The sequence below is a fragment of the Pseudorca crassidens genome, chromosome 2, assembly GCF_039906515.1.
Source record: "Pseudorca crassidens isolate mPseCra1 chromosome 2, mPseCra1.hap1, whole genome shotgun sequence".
In the NCBI taxonomy this organism is placed as follows: Eukaryota; Metazoa; Chordata; class Mammalia; order Artiodactyla; family Delphinidae; genus Pseudorca; species Pseudorca crassidens.
In genome coordinates, this window is record NC_090297.1 from 14898588 (window position 1) to 14916520 (window position 17933).

Genomic DNA, 17933 nt, shown 5'->3' on the forward strand with positions numbered 1-17933 from the left:
GTGCCACCAGGGAAGCCCCACTCATTTTTCTTAATAGCTCTTATCACCATCTGGAATTTGCAATTTGTTTCTTTACTTGATTGTCCCTCCTCCCTAGAATGTAAACTTCGTGAGAACCAGAGACTGTTCTGTTCACTGTTGACCCCCAGCCCCTGGGATAGAGGAGGCATACAGTAACTATTGTTAAATGAATGATATGTGTTGCTGAGAATTCTGTAGACTCTCTGCTCAGCCTGTATCTGCTACTCAGTGTCTTTATTAACTGAATGAATTAGCATTTAAATTTTAAAAGTCCAAGTAGGGTACATTTCATGTGAATTTCTGCCAGTTCACACTTTGATCATGTGTCCTTGTACTCTTGGAACTTTTACCAACTTTTGATTTCATCTGGGCATGTAAATTATTGTCAGTAATCTTAATAATAAAGTAGTATTAGAAATATTTGGGAGTAGTCAACCAAGAAACATAAGCCAGAGAGCACTTTTTTATTTAAACAAGTAGAGCATGATGTTGGTTTAAGTGGTGCTGCCAAAGCCTTATTGCAGGAGATTAAAAAGGAGTGAAGACTATTACGTTTTATGAATAGCATGTTCCATTAGTTTATGTGAATGCGTCATTAATGGCTTTTGCTAATTTTATGAATTTATTTTTGTTTTATCAGATTTATTTAATGCTCTGGTTTTCTTTCCCACTCTGCTCAAGGGCTGTGCCATTTATTGATATTTTCCTTGTACATACTGAGTAGTTAGTCTTGTGTGTACCCACATGAATAAGACACACATTCTTGCTAATGAGAATAGGAGGCATAGTATTGTGCTAACACAGGAGTCTTAATAGTTCTGGGACAGAGCTGATGCGCTCACCTTTGCTTGTCACTCAGACTGGATGGGAGGTTTTATCTATTTTCTGTTTCCCAGGGAAAATAAGATCCTAAGAGACGAGAAAATCAGAGTTTATGAGACTTATGGAGGTCCTTCCCTGCAATTTGAGAATATCTAAGCCCTGCGAGTGTAGGTCATAGAAGCATTGTCATTGCCCTTAGTTTTGTTTTTTTTTTGGTTTTTTTTTGCGGTACGCAGGCCTCTCACCGCTGCGGCCTCTCCCGTTGCGGAGCACAGGCTCCGGATACGCAGGCCCAGCAGCCATGGCTCACGGGCCCAGCCGCTCCGCGGCATGTGGGATCCTCCCAGACCGGGGCACGAACCCGTGTCCCCTGCATCGGCAGGCGGACCCTCAACCACTGCGCCACCACGGAAGCCCTGTCATTGCCCTTAGAGTGCTGTTACAACTCACTCTCGAATGCAGAAGGCCTGTGCTGGCAGGCTGTGACCTCATGACCAAGTTGATGTCTGTGTGGCAGAAGCTATGGCCCCAGATTTGCTGGAGGAAGCTTTGAGGAGAATCTCGTTCCAGTACTTTGTGGATTCATTTGGAGGCCTTGGGAATCCTTAATGTGAAAAAACTGTGAAATTGGCTATGTCCCTTCTCCCCCACATTTCACTCCCACTTTGAGACCAGAGTAAGGAATATCTAGTCTTTTTTTTTTAAATTTTAATTAATTTATTTTTGTCTGTGTTGGGTCTTAGTTGATGTGCGGGGGCTTTAGTTGCGGCGAGTGGGGGCTACTCTTCGTTGTGGTGCATGGGATTCTCATTGCGGTGGCTTCTCTTGTTGCAGAGCATGGGCTCTAGGTGCACGGGCTTCAGTAGTTGCAGCAGGCGGGCTCAGTATTTGTGGCTTGTGGGCTCTAGAGCGCAGGCTCAGTAGTTATGGCACACGGGCTTACTTGTTCCGCGGCATGTGGGATCTTCCCGGACCAGGGCTCGAACCCATGTCCCCTGCATTGGCAGGTGGATTCTTAACCACTGCGCCACCAGGGAAGTCCCAGGAATATCTAGTCTTAATAATACATGTATTGGCCAGAAAATCTAAAAGAGGAGAAAGAGATGTCATGGTTGGGAGAGGGGTTGACCAATGCCATGATACTTTCCTGAAAAAGGCTGTCCTTGCAAGCCAGGTGTATTAAGCATAAGGAAAACTGCAAGCCATGGACATTTATAAGCAGCCACTAGAATGTATTCCATTTAATGGACTGTGGTAGCATTCACATGCCTTTCCTTTTCTTTTGCCTGATTTTTTGCATTAGAAATAAATGTACCAATAATTACCTCTCTGTGCCTCAGTTTCCTCAACTATAAAATGGTAGTTGTTTACAAGTGATGATAAAATGAGATAATCTCTGTACAGTGGTTAGTACATTACCTGTACTTGGTAAATACTAACTGCAGGCATGTGAATGAAGGATAGCAATCATAAGTTAAAATAACACATTTGCTCCTATCATGGGTATTGTGGGTGGTGTGGAAGTCCGACAATTGGTATTCCAGTTTTATATACATAGTAGTAATAATTAATGTATACTTCTCTAAGCAATTTAATACCAGGCATTGTGGAAATTTCGGGGGAGGGGTGGACAGATGAATAGGCACTGGGCCTACCCTTGAGGGGCTTACCTTCTTGAGGAATGTGAAAAGGAGGTGGAGACTTTGGAATTCCATCTTAGAGAATTCCATCTTAGGTGTTTAGTAGGTGGACCGGTGGAGGTCTGCATTTCAGGTCTCAGAAACTGTCCAGGCATCATCCCAGAGGAGAGAGAGACTTTGGCTCCTTCAGGGAGTGATGATAATGGCTACCATTTATTGAGCACTTATTATGTGCCAGACACTGTGCTAAGCATGTTACATTATCTCATTTAATCCTCATAGTCTTGAGGGGTATTTTCCCTCAATATTTTTTTTTAAATTGTGATAAAATACAAATAACAAAATTTACTGTTTTATGGGGGGGATAAATTAGGAGTTTGAGATTAACATATAGACACTACTATATATAAAATAGATGAACAACAAGGACCTACTGTATAGCACTGGGAAATATATTCAATATCTTGTAATAGTCTATAATGGAAAAGAACCTGAAAAAGTTATATATATATATATATATACACACACACATATACATATATAAAACTGAATCACTTTGCTGTATACCCAAAACTAACACATTGTAAATCAACTATATTTCAATAAAATTTTTAAAATTTTAATTTAAATTAAAACATTTTTAAATTGACCATCTTAACCGTCTTTAGGTGTACCACTAAGTAGTATTAAATATGTTCACAGTGCTGTACACTCATTACCATCGTCTATCTCCATAACTCTTCATCTTGTAAAACTGAAACTCTGTACCCAGTTAATAACTCTCTACTCCTGCCCATACCTCCCAGCCCCTGACAACCACCACTCTACTTTCTGCCTCTGTGATTTTGACTACTCTTTTTTTTTTTTTTTTAACATCTTTATTGGGGTATAATTGCTTTACAATGGTGTGTTAGTTTCTGCTTTATAACAAAGTGAATCAGTCATACATAAACATATGTTCCCATATGTCTTCCCTCTTGCGTCTCCCTCCCTCCCACCCTCCCTATCCCACCCCTCCAGGCTGTCACAAAGCACCGAGCCAATATCCCTGTGCCATGCGGCTGCTTCCCACTAGCTATCTACCCTACTACGTTTGTTAGTGTGTATATGCCCATGACTCTCCCTCGCCCTGTCACAGCTCACCCTTCCCCCTCCCCATAACCTCAAGTCCATTCTCTAGGAGGTCTGCGTCTTTATTCCTGCCTTACCCCTAGGTTCTTCATGACATTTTTTTTTCCTTAAATTCCATATATATGTGTTAGCATACGGTATTTGTCTTTTTCTTTCTGACTTACTTCACTCTGTATGACAGACTCTAGGTCTATCCACCTCATTACAAATAGCTCAATTTCGTTTCTTTTTATGGCTGAGTAATATTCCATTGTATATATGTGCCACATCTTCTTTATCCATTCATCCGATGATGGGCACTTAGGTTGTTTCCATCTCCGGGCTATTGTAAATAGAGCTGCAATGAACATTTTGGTACATGACTCTTTTTGAATTTTGGTTTTCTCAGGGTATATGCCCAGTAGTGGGATTGCTGGGTCATATGGTAGTTCTATTTGTAGTTTTTTAAGGAATTGACTACTCTTAAGTACCTCATGTAAGTAGAATCATACAGTATTTGTCTTTTTGAGATTGGCTTATTTCACTTTGTATAAAGTCTTCAGGGTTTACTCTATTTATTTTTTTATTTAGGCTGTGTTGGGTCTTCCTTGCTGAGCACGGGCTTTCTCTAGTTGCGGCTGGTGGAGGCTACTCTTTGTTGCGGTGCGCGGGCTTCTCATTGCAGTGGCTTCTCTTGTTGTGGAGCATGGGCTCTAGGCCTGTGGGCTTCAGTAGTTGTGGCTTGCGGGGTCAGTAGTTGTGGCTCGCAGGTTCTACAGTGCAGGCTCAGTAGTTGTGGCACACAGGCTTAGTTGCTCTGCGGCATGTGGGATCTTCCCGGACCAGGGCTCGAACCCATGTCCCCTGCATTGGCAGGCAGATTCTTAACCCCTGTGCCACCAGGGAAGCCCGTTGTGGCTGTACCATTTTACATTCTTACTTATACTGCCCAAGAGTCGCAGTTTCTTCACATCCTCACCAACATTTGTTCTTTTCTTTTAAAAAAATTTTTTTAATAGTAGCCATCCTAATCAATGTAAGGTAGTATCTCATTGTAACTTTGATTTGCATTTCTTTAATAATTAGTGATGTTCACGCATCTTTTCATATACTTATTGGCCATTTGTATATCTTCTTTGGAGAAATGTCAGTTCAAGTCCTTTGTCCATTTTTTTTTTTATCATTTATTTTTGGCTGCGTTGGGTCTTTGTTGCGCGCGGGCTTCCTCTAGTTGTGGCGAGCGGGGGCTACTCTTCTTTGGGGTGCGCGTGCTTCTCACTGTGGTGGCTTCTCTTGTTGTGGAGCATGGTCTCTAGGCGTGCGGGCTTCAGTAGTTGTGGCACGCAGGCTCAGTAGTTGTGGCTCACGGGCTTAGTTGCTCCGCGGCATGTGGGCTCTTCCTGGACCAGCATTCGAACCCGTGTCCCCTGCAGTGGCAGGCAGATTCTTAGCCGCTGTGCCACCAGGGAAGCCCCCTTTGTCCGTCTTTGAATTATTTTTGTTGTTGTTGCATTTAGGATTTCTCTTTATATTCTTTTTTAAAATATTTATTTATTTTTGGTTGCGTTGGGTCTTTGTTGCTGCGCATGGGCTTTCTCTAGTTGTGGCGAGCGGGGGCTACTCTTCGTTGCGGTGCGTGGGCTTCTCATTGCAGTAGCTTCTCTTGTTGCGGTCACAGGCTTCTAGGCGCGCAGGTTTCGGTAGTTGCAGCACGCGGGCTCAGTAGTTGTGGCTCTCCGGCTCTAGAGCACAGGCTCAGTAGTTGTGGCACATGGGCTTAGTTGCTCTGCGGCATGTGGGATCTTCCCGGACCAGGGCTTGAACCCGTGTCCCCTGAATTGGCAGGCGGACTCTTAACCACTGTGCCGCAAGGGAAGTCCCATGTCTATATATTCTTGATATTAATCCTTTATCGGATCTGTGATTTGCAAATATTTTCTCCCATGTATGTGGGATACCTTTTTGCTCTGCTGGTATTATCTTTTGGTGTACAAAATTAAAAAATTTTTATGAAGTCCAGTTTGTCAATTTTTTCTTTTGTTGACTGTGCTTTTGGTGTCTGAGCAGCAAAAATCTTGTTTCTCATCTACTCTCATAGTGACAGTACTTCTGATGGCAGATGTGTTGGTTTTCCACACCAAGATATTCTCTGACACCAGCTGGGTGCTCCATTACACAATTCAATTCTGACAATAACAGGATAGCACAGACCCTATGAGTTAAGGGCTTAGTCCCCTAAGACTCTCACTTCAGATGCCAATCAGAAGTCCAGATTGTTACCTATGCTTCTGACTAACTAGCTATGAATCAGAGGTTCCCATGATTTCCTCTTAGGGTTCAATAATTTGTTAGAATGGCTCACAGAGCTCAGGAAAGCAGTTTATTTAGTAGATTACCAGTTTATTACCAAGGCTACTAAAGAATATGAATGAACAGCCAGATGAAGAGATACATTTGGTGAGGGCCTGAAGGGTCCCAAGCGCAGGAGCTTCTGTTTCTGTGGAGGTGGGGTGCACCTCCCTCCTGGCATGTAGCCCTCCTGGCATGTAGATGTGTTCATCATCCTGGAAGCTCTCAGAACCCCATACTTTTGGGATTTTTTGGAAGCTTCATCATGAAGACACGATTAATCATTAACTCAATCTCCAGCCCCTCTCCCCTTCTTGGAGGATGGGGGATGAGGCTGAAAATTCCAAGCGTGACTTGGTCTTTCCGGTGATCAGCCCTCATCCTGAAGCTATGCAGGAGCCCATCAAGAGTCGCCTCATTAGAGTAAAAGACACGCCTATCACCCAGGAAGTTCTAAGGGATTTAAGAGCTCTCTGCCAGGAACTGGAGGCAGAGACCGATATATATATTTGTATGATTTCATATCCAAGAAATCATTGCCAAATCCAATGTGGTGATGTTTTTGCCCTGTGTTTCCTCTTAGAGTCTTATAGTCTTACAGGTTTTTGAGCTGTGTTCAGTTAATTTTTTTTTTTTTTTTTTGCGGTACGCGGGCCTCTCACTGTTGTGGCCTCTCCCGTTGTGGAGAACGGGGCTCCGGTAGCGCAGGCTCAGCGGCCATGGCTCACGGGCCCAGCCGCTCCACGGCATGCGGGACCCTCCTGGACCAGGGCACGAACCCGCGTCTCCTACATCGGCAGGCGGACCCTCAACCACTGCGCCACCAGGGAAGCCCTATTCAGTTAATTTTTGTATATGGTGCCAGATAAGGAGAGTCTGATTTCATTTGTTTTGCATGTGGATATCCAGTTTTCCCAGAACCATTTGTTGAAAAGACAGGCCCTTCCCCACTGAATGGTCTTGGCACCCTTGTCAAAAACCATTTGACCATATGTGCAAGGGTTTATTTCAGGGCTGTCTATTCCATTGGTCTATCTGTCTGTCTTTATGCCAGTACTACACTGTTTTTTTTTTTTGACCGTGCCGTGTGGTTTGAGAGATCTTAGTTCCTTGACCAGGGGTTGAACCCGGACCCACGGCAGTGAAAGCTCTGAGTTCTAACCACTGGACCACCAGGGAATTCCCAGTACTACATTGTTTTGATAACTGTAGCTTTGTAGTAAGTTTTGAAATCAGGAAATGTGTCTCTTGGTTTGTTCTTTTTCAAGATTATTTTGGCTATTCAGGGTCCCTTGAGATTCCATATGAATTTTAAGATGTGTTTTCTATTTCTGCAGAAAATATAGGATTTTGATAGGGATTGCATCGAATCTGTAGATCGCTTTGGATAGTATTGACATCTGGTAGCCAATAATATTCTATGGTATGGATAGACCACATTTTGTTTATCCATTTATCACAATTTATCGCACGTTGCTGGACATTTAGGTTGTTTACGCTTTTTCGCTATTACGAATAATGCTGCTGTGACCAAGTATACCAGTTTTTACACGGACATATGTTTTCATTTCTCTTGGGTATGTTCCTGGGAGTGGGATTACTGGATTGTATGGTTCTTGGTGTAGCATTGAGGAAAACCATTAAGTGTTAAGCTGAAGAGTGACGTGGTTGAATGTCTGATTTCAGAAAGATCCCTGAAGTATTATGGGAATGAATTGGAAAGGCCCAGAATAAGGGCAAGGGATGTATTAGTATATTATTGCAAAGTCATGTCATAAGTGAAATGATCAAGTTAGAGGAACCCAGAACTAAGTTGGGGGCAGAAGGAGTGGAATGGAGACGGATGTAATGGTGACAGTACAGCAGTAATGTTTACAGAACTTGAAATGCAGGCTCATGAGCAGGAGTTGTCAGGGTGATGTCAAACCTACATAAATGGAGAGTGGAATTGCGGTTGACAGGTAGGAGAGGCAGGAGGGGAGCCCAAGTAACATTTTGCAGTTTATTAATTTCTGATATGTCTTGAGATTTGTCACTGGTTATATGCAGCTCTGTCAACAGAGATGAAAGTTAATGCTTTGCCATACATTCATCTTCATGAAAAGAAAGGGTTTGGCCTTGTGCCTTCCTTGCTAAGAAAGTAGGACAGTAAATGATTTAGCAGCTGACCTACCTTAGAATTAACCAGCAGGTTTTGTGTATTCATCCGCTAATCAATTGCGTGTAGTTAAATTGATTGTTTAAGACCATTTTAATGTTAAAAAAATACTATACTGGTCAACTAATCTATAACAAAGGAGGCGAGGATATACAATGGAGAAAAGACAGTCTCTTCAATAAGTGGTGCTGGGAAAACTGGACAGCTACATGTTAAAGAATGAAATTAGAACACTCTCTAACACCATACACAAAAATAAACTCAAAATGGATTAGAGACCTAAATGTAAGACAGGACACTATAAAACACTTAGAGAAAAACATAGGAGGAACACTCTTTGACATAAATCACAGCAAGATCTTTTTGACCCACCTCCTAGAGAAATGGAAATAAAAATAAACACAAATGGGACCTAATGAAACTTAAAAACTTTTGCAAAGCAAAGGAAACTACAAGCAAGACAAAAAGGCAACCCTCAGAATGGGAGAAGATATTTGCAAACCAATCAACGGACAAAGGATTAATCTCCAAAATATATAAACAGCTCAAGCAGCTCAATATTAAAAAACAAACAACCCAATCAAAAAATGGGCAGAAGACCTAAATAGACATTTCTCAAAGAAGACATATAGATGGCCAAGAAGCACGTGAAAAGCTGCACAACTGCTCAACATCACTAATTATTAAAGAAATGCAAATAAAAACTACAGTGAGGTATCACCTCACACCAGTTAGAATGATCATCATCAGAAAGTCTACAAACAACAAATGCTGGAGAGGGTGTGGAGAAAAGGGAATCCTCTTGTACTGTTTGTGGGAATGTAAATTGATACAGCCACTACGGAGGTTCCTTAAAAAACTAAAACTAGAATTACCATATGACCCATCAATCCCACTACTGGGCATATACCCAGAGAAAACCATAATTCAAAAGGACACATGCGGGACTTCCATGGTGGCGCGGTGATTAAGAATCCGCCTGCCAATGCAGGGGACATAGGTTCGACCCCTGGTCTGGGAAGATCCCACATGCCACGGAACAGCTAAACCCGTGCACCACGACTACTGAGCCTGCGCTCTGGAGCCTGTGAGCCACAACTACTGAGCCCACGTGCCACAACTACTGAAGCCCGTGCACCTAGAGCCCGTGCTCCACAACAAGAGAAACCACTGCAATGAGAAGCCCGTGCACCGCAACTAAGAGTAGCCCCTGCTCACTGCAACTAGAGAAAGCCCGCGCACAGCAATGAAGACCCAATGCAGCCAAAAATAAGAAAACAAAAAGACACATGCACCCCAATGTTCACTGCAGCACTATTTACAATAGTCAGGTCATGGAAGCAACCTAAATGCCCATTGACAGACTAATGGATAAAGATGTGGTACATATATACAGTGGAATATTACTCAACCATAAAAAGGAATGAAATTGGGTCATTAGTAGAGGCGTGGATGGATCTAGAGACTGTCATACAGAGTGAAGTAAGTCAGAAAGAGAAAAACAAATATCGTATATTAACACACATATGTGGAACCTAGAAAAATGGTACAGATGAACCGGTTTGCAGGGCAGAAACAGACACAGATGTAGAGAACAAACGTATGGACACCACGTGGGGAAAGTGGCGGGGTTGTGGTGGTATGAATTGGGAGGTTGGGATTGACATGTATACACTAATATGTATAAAATAGATAACTAGTAAGAACCTGCTGTATAAAAAAGAAATAAAGTAAAATTCAAAAATTCAAAAAACAATACTATACTGAAAGAGGCCATTGAATAGCCATGGAAAAAGAAAGCAAATTACTGTTTTTCTTTAAGTATCAGTTCATCTGATAAATGTGGGTTACCACAAAGTATTGGTGGCTCACCAAAAAGTGCCTTTTGGTAGCCTGTGTTTGCAAACTGATACCTCTCCATTTCATGGAGTGATATCAATTAGGCTAAACTAAAATACTTCAAAGGGTTTTGGTTGTTTATAGGTTTGGGTTTCAAATTCGTGCGTGTTAGTTGTTGAATTAGTAGCCGTATTTTGTTTGGTATGTGTATTTATAAACCGTGTTTGGGAGCAGAAATCCTTTCTCCATTTGCGGCAGCAATATGAATAATGGAACATTGTGATCTTCCTAGAGGAGAATTTTCTGTTAGTATTGTAGAATAATGTAATTAGGCACTATATGGAACTTGAAAACATATTTAAATTTTTGTTTTGGCTGTGGTTTTATGCTTTCCTAAAATGTGGCCTGAAACAGTTTATTAGTAAATATGCTGAATTACTTTTTCTGGCAAGTGCACTTCAGTGTTGAATCCAAGGGAAAATACAAATATTTACTTATAAAAGTCATTTGGTGTGGTAATTTTTTACCATGGCCATTGACCCACTAGTGAAATGTTAGGGCATTGCTAGATTGGATCCTGTTTATTTAAAGGCCAAGAGAGGGAAAGAGAGAGGAAGTTAACATTAATTGAATACCTGTTATGTGCCACCGTATTTGGCACAGTAATATATTATCCCTTTTTTACTCTACTAGCAATTCAGTGAGGAAGTTTATATTATCTCTTTTTCAGCAAGAAAAATAATGCTCAAAGATACTTGTAGAAATTGAGAAGTTCATTTAAAAATCCACATGAAAATGTAAACAATCCAGAACAAAGTGATTTTTTTTTTTTTTGGCTGTGCCCTGAGGCATGCGGGATCTTAGTTCCCGAACCAGGGATCGAATCCTTGCCCCCTGCAGTGGAAGCGCAGCGTCTTAACCACTGAACTGCCAGGGAAGTCCCCAAAGCAATTTTTTAAAAGAAAAACAAAGTTGGAAGACTAACATTACCTGATTTCAAGACTTACTGTAAAGCTTCAGTAAACAAGACAGTGTGGTGTTGGAGAAGGGATACACGTATAAATTGGTGAGATTGGCTAGTGTCTAGAAATAGACCCATAAATATATTGTCAATTCATTTTTGACAAAGATGCCAAAGCAGTTTAATGGGGAAAGGAAAATCTTTTCAAGAAATTGTGCTAGAATAACTGGGTATCCATAGAGAGAAAAAAAATGAACCTCATTATCATATATAAAAATACATATCATACATAAGAATTAACTTGAAGAATCACAGACATGTAAAAGCTAAAACTAAATATTTCTAAAAGAAAGCATAGGAGAAAAATCTTTGTGACCTTGAGTTCAAAAAGATTCCTTAAAGAAAAAAGATTTCTTAGGTCACAGAAAGCAAAATCACAAAGAAAAAAATTGATATGCTGGATTTGATCAAAATTTAAAACTTGCTCTTTGAAAGACACCATTAAGAGAACAAAAAAAGGCAAGCCACAGAATGGGAGAGAATATTTGCAATACATATATCTGATAAAGGACTTGTTTCCAGAATAAAGAATTTTAAAATTTCATCATAAGAAGACAATCCGTCTAAGAAAATTGGTAAAATGTTTGAAAAGATTCTTTGCAAAAGAAGTTATACTAATGGCAAATAAGAACATGAAAAGATGTTAACATCAATGGGTGTTGGGGAAATGCAAATTAAAATCATGAGATACCCCTATACACCCATTAAAATAGTTTAAAAGACTGACAACATTAAAGGTTTTCTAGGATGTGGAGCAACTGGAATTCTTGTACACTGTTGTTGGGAAAGTATAATGGCACAATCATTTTGTAAAACTGGCAGTTTCTTATAAAGTTAAACATACCATCTATTCATTCTACTCCTGGGTATTTATTTACTCAGGAGAAATGAAAACATGTTCACAAAAAGTCTTATATATATGTCCTTGAAAGGTGTCCTTGATAATCATAAAGTGAGAAAAGCAAATTTTAGAACATCATGTGTGATAAACGATCCTACTTATATAAATGGAATGATAAACAATAAACTTTATCCAAATTACTTCTTGGAATGATAATGATGCTTGGTGGGGAGGATCATTAACTTTGCGCTTTTTATGATGTAAGGAAATAAACGTGAGAACAATTTCTGTTCAAAAAATTATTTAGAGTTCATTTGGTTCCTACAGTTGAGGACTATGAATAATCTTTAAGTAAATATGTTAACTCTAGTTTTGTTATTTAATAGGTTAGTTTAAATAAGCTTTTCACTAACTTTGAAATTACACTGGTACCTATAAATGAAGTTTCTCATTGATTGACAAGTTAATGGGATTTGCTCTTGGTGTGGACGTGATGTCCCATTGTTGCTTTCCTTGTTTGGCCCCAGTTGAATAACTTCCATGAATACATAGACTTACAGAATGATAGATTATTAGAGCTGGAAGGAACCTTAGGGATTCATTTGGTCTAGTGGTTTTTAAATGTCTTCCAAAGTACCCTAGTGGTTGCCACTGGTGGAGGGGGGCTAGGTACAGAGCAGAAAGGGAAGGCTGAGCAAGTGGATTTCTAGTCAGGCTTTCAGCCCAGTCACCTCCCCCTGCCCAAACAGAGCAACTCTACTTTGATCTGTTGTATTTATATGTTTTCTGCATACGATTTTATTTGGAAAAATAATTTGAATGCTTTGGGGGGAAAAAAACTGAAAACAGTGATTTCAACCCTTTCATTTAACAGATTGGAAAAATGATGTCTGGAGAATTTGAGATGTGTTTCCCAGGGTCTGTTCATACAGAGTGATTTGTTTGGAACCTGTTTCTTTCTGTTCTGGATATTGGATAGATTTGTCCACGAGACTGCTGCTTTACAACTCCTCCTGGATTTACCCAGTCACTGGGGTCCCACACACTTGGGGCACACACACACACACACACACACACACACTCTTCATTCTCCTACCACTGACCAGTCAGTAACGTTGTTTGGAACCTGTTTCTTTCTGTTCTGGATATTGGATAGATTTGTCCACGAGACTGCTGCTTTACAACTCCTCCTGGATTTACCCAGTCACTGGGGTCCCACACACTTGGGGCACACACACACACACACACACACACACACTCTTCATTCTCCTACCACTGACCAGTCAGTAATGTAGTTTGGATCTCTGTTTAAGATAACATTTCTATTGAATGTGTTTGCTTCCTATTTCAGCTAGAGACCATTTCTAACTGAGAAATGGCTATCTAGAATCATATAACTTATATGTTACAACAAACAGGGGAGTTTATCATGTTTTCAAAATGTGGTCTATAGAGCCCTAGAGTTTGTGGGGCCCATCTGGGGACAAGTACAGGGTTCAGGAGGGTAGGGCCTGGTTGCTACTTGGACTCCTCAAATAGCAGCTTAGTTTTATCTTTTGAATGTACCGGGCTTTCAAAGAAGATTTCTCTGGAAGAAAGGCTTTCTGCTTTGAAAGAAAGAAGAGGAAGAAGGAACGGAATTGTGTCCAGCCTCTCACTGTAAGGGTGAGGAAACTGAGGGCCTGCAGTGTTAACCTCCTTCAGCTGGAAAACCGGTGTGTGGGACATTGAAAGAAGAGTCGGCCTTGGGAATTCCCTGGTGGTCTAGTGGTTGGGACTCGGTGCTTTCACTGCTGTGGCCCGGGCTCAATCCCTGGTCGTGTACCATTTTGCACGGTGCAGCCAAAAAAGAAAGGGTGGGCCTTGAGCCGAGTGAGCTTGGGACAGTCTTTGGCTTCTTTGAGCCTCAGTTTCCTCTTCTGTAAATTTGGGATGCTAATCTCTACATGGTTTTGTTGAAGCCCAGGATTAGATAATAACCTAATGGTTGTGAAAGTATTTTATAAGCTGTAAACCCCTAGACTGGGGGTGAAGTACCCCCTCACCCCAGGGACATTTGGCAGTGTTTGGTGCCATGTATGGTTGCCATACTGGGGGATGGGGGAGTGGGGGGTACTGACATCTGGTGGGTCGTGGACAGGGATGCCGCTAAAACAACAGCACCCACGACAAAGGAGTACCAGCCCCAAATGTCAGCAGTCAAGGTTGAGAAATCCTGCCCATGACAAATGTAACTTCCCTAGACTTCTCATTCTTTATGACTCCCCTGCCACAGCCCTGCCAGACTACACTCACCCAACACAGGGTCGAATATTCATACATATAGTACATCTGTACACACAGACTCTTTCAGCAGAAACATAATGGGAAATGAAGTGGAAAAAAAAAGAAAAAGGCACAAACAGGATAATTAGAATGACTTTTTTTTTAATTTGGCCACACCGCATGGCTTCTGGGATCCTAGTTCCCTGACCAGAGATTGAACCCGCTCCCTCAGCAGTGAAATCGTGGAGTCCTAACCACTGGACCACCAGGGAGTTCCCTAGAATGACTTTAAAGAAAGCATAGCTTATAATTTTTAGGTCTTTTTTTTTTTGACTAAATACATACTTGTAAAAAAAAAAAGAACTGTATTACTTAAAGTGGAAGTCCATTTGGAATCTAGATAATGATTATTAACAATTTAACTTCTCTTTTTTTTTTTTTTTTTTTTGCGGTACGCGGGCCTCTCACTATTTTGGCCTCTCCCGTTGTGGAGCACAGGCTCCGGACGCGCAGGCTCAGCGGCCATGGCTCACGGGCCCAGCCGCTCCGCGGCATGTGGGATCTTCCCGGACCGGGGCACGAACCCGTGTCCCCTGCATCGGCAGGCGGACTCTCAACCACTGCGCCACCAGGGAAGCCCTTAACTTGTCATTTTTAAAAGAAGTGGAGAAAGTGAATTTGAAATGCTTTTTATTTATTTATTTTTAGATTTATTTATTTATTTATTTTTGGCTGCATTGGGTCTTAGTTGGGACACTTGGGATCTTTCGTTGCGGTGCGAGGGCTTCTCTCTAGTTTTGTGGCATGGGCTCCAGAGCATTTGGGCTCTGTAGTTGCGGCACGTGGGCTCTCTAGTTGTGGCATGTGAGCTTAGTTGCCCTGCGGCATGTGGGATCTTAGTTCCCTGAGCAGGGATTGAACCCGCGTCCCCTGCATTGGAAGGCGGATTCTTAACCACTGGACCACCAGGGAAGTCCCTGAAATGCTTTTTAGAAAGCATGATAAGAACAAGAAATAAAGGATAAAGAGGTGTGCTCACTTCTGCAGCACATATACTAAAAAAAAATGGAATGATACAGCGAAGGTTAGCATGGCCCCCGAGCAAGGATGACACAAATTCGTGAAGCATTCCATATTTAAAAAAAGGGGGGGGTACCACTTAGAATAACATTTTGGAAGAATATGGGATATGAAAATATGGTCAATATTAATGGAGGATGGGGAGCCATTTAGAAAAATGGTACAAGTGAGATGTGTCTGGGAGAGAGGGCAGATGGGGGGGCAGATTGCAGTGTGGCCCAGGTGCTTGTTTAACATAATAGAGACCCACGACCAAGTTGCTTCAATTGTGTATTTCTTCAGGTAGAATTTGATTAATAGTTAACAGTGTATATGGGAGGAATTGAAATCCATTGCTTTTACTTCCGTTTTCTTTATCCAACCTAAACCTGCATTAGAATGCTTAGGATAATTTGTAATTATTATAACACTCTGACATAATTGTTGACGGATTTGTAGACCTACTTTATTTTGATAAATGTTAGAAACAAATGTTTCTGATTGTTTGTGAGAACCTGCACATATAAACTACTCAGAATTCCTTTTTTGTTTGTTTTTTTTTTGCGGTACGCGCGGGCCTCTCACCGTTGTGGCCTCTCCCGTTGCAGAGCACAGGCTCCGGACGCGCAGGCTCAGCGGCCATGGCTCACAGGCCCAGCCGCTCCGCGGCATGTGGGATCCTCCCGGACCGGGGCACAAACCCGTGTCCCCTGCATCGGCAGGCGGACTCTCAGCCACTGCGCCACCAGGGAAGCCCGAGAATTCCTTTTTGATAGATTTTAAATGATTAACTGAAGCAAATGATTTGAGCAACATAATTCACTTTTTACTAGGAGGGTAGTCCTAAGAAAGCTGCTAGTTTCTTGGCATCATTTCAGATGACTACATTGAAGTCCATGAGTTGTAGGAATTTTTTTTTTAACCATTTCAGCGTAAGCCTGTATGTGAGCTTATAATATCCCCCTCTGATTAGAAGCAAAAATACAGTATATTACTGCTCTAATCTTATGTTGTCTTGACATTAGTATAAATGCTACTAATCTTATGTTTTCCCAGAAGAGATTGGCTGTGACCATTGAAAAAATTACTTTTTTCCCCTTGTTCCAATTGCAACTTGAAGTTCATTTTATTTCAGTGCATAGCTTATCTTTTGGAAGACTTGTTTTTTCTTCACTCAGTGTATGAAAACTAAATTTTTGGTTTCTTAATGTATGCAAGTCCAGGGATTTGGAGAGGTTTATTTATGGGGCTTTGTAGAGTACTTATGCCTTTAAGAAAGACTGTAGGCTTCCCTGGTGGCACAGTGATTAAGAATCCGCCTGCCAATGCAGGGGACACGGGTTCGAGTCCTGGTCCAGGAAGATCCCACATGCCGCGGAGCAGCTAAGCCCGTGAGCCACAACTACTGAGCCTGTGCTCTAGAGCCCGCGAGCCACAACTACTGAAGCCCATGCGCTTAGAGCCTGTGCTCCACAACAAGAGAAGCCACCGCAATGAGAAGCCTGCTCACTGCAACGAAGAGTAGCCCCTGCTCGCTGCAACTAGAGAAAGCCCGTGCACAGCAATGAAGACCCAATGCAGCCATAAATAAATAAATAAATAAATACGTTTTAAAAAACAGAAAAAGAAAGAATGTAGAATACTACTGTAATAGAAAGTCAGCTGGGTGCTGTTTCCTAAACCTCATAGTCTTGGGCACCTTATGAGAGCTAGATTTTTAAGAAGACATTTAAATTAAATTAATTAATTTAAAAATTTTATTTAATTTTGGCTGTGCTGGGTCTTCGTTGCTGTGTGTGGGCTTTCTCTAGTTGCGGCGAGCGGGGGCTACTCTTGGTTGCAGTGCGTGGGCTTCTCATTGCGGTAGCTTCTCTGGTTGCGGAGCACGGGCTCCTGGTGTGTGGGCTTCAGTAGTTGTGGCTCGCAGGCTCATTAGTTGTAGCGCACGGGCTCTAGAGCGCAGGCTCAGTAGTTGTGGCGCACAGGCTTAGTTGTTTCGCGGCGTGTGGGATCTTCCCGGATCAGGGCTTGAACCCGTGTCCCCTCCATTGGCAGGCGGACTTTTAACCACGGCGCCACCAGGGAAGCCTGAGAGCCAGATTTGAACAGCAAGGAAAAAGTTCCTTGCTCACAGAGGTCCCCGAAATTCAGACAAGCCATTCCCACACTTTTGTGAATGCTGGTCTGGGATAGTCACCATTTGCACCAACACTACCTTAATTGCAAAACCATTGGTATATTTTTAAAATATTTGACCCCCTTTTCCATCTCTGCATCTCTGTCCATGACTATATCTTTACCTAAGCATCCCTTATCTAAGAATCATCATAAAGTGTGGTCACTCCCACTCCTCAGAAATTCCTAATCCCTGGTCAGAGTTGTGCTTTAACCCGTCCTGCTTACCTTTAGTCCTGCTTACCTTTAGTACCGTCTCGCATTTCTGCTAGGCATGGAGTACACAAAGGCAGGGGATGGGGGGAGTGTGGTGTTGAGGAGAGATCAAAGTATGTAGGGTCACATTTTTCAGTCAGATAGCAGAGAAGGGAGAATCAGAAGCGTGGACCTAGCTCCCACCTGGCCTACTGCAATGGCTTTCTCCTAACTGGTGTCTCCATCTAGGATGGAGCCTTCAAATCTGTCCTCATTGCTGTGAGTGGGCTGTTGTAAAGTACACATCTGATGTGTTGTTTCCTTGCTTAATTTCTGCCACTGCTTCCCTACTGCTTGTAATAGAGGCCAAGATCCGTAGTTTGCCATAGGAGACTGTCTGGCTTTATCTCCCACTGCACACGGTAATTTAGTGACCGG

General features: G+C 42.0%; 1 protein-coding gene and 1 non-coding gene across 3 annotated transcripts in view; both read left to right on the plus strand.

Annotated features, from left to right (window-relative positions):
• The window catches only part of MICOS10 (mitochondrial contact site and cristae organizing system subunit 10), a 36845-nt gene that overhangs the window by 5499 nt on the left and 13413 nt on the right, over nucleotides 1-17933 (plus strand). The gene's annotated exons all lie outside the window — the stretch shown is intronic.
• LOC137220289 (U6 spliceosomal RNA) lies at nucleotides 15098-15206 on the plus strand. The gene has a single exon (XR_010941598.1). It is a non-coding gene; the product is annotated as a U6 spliceosomal RNA (small nuclear RNA).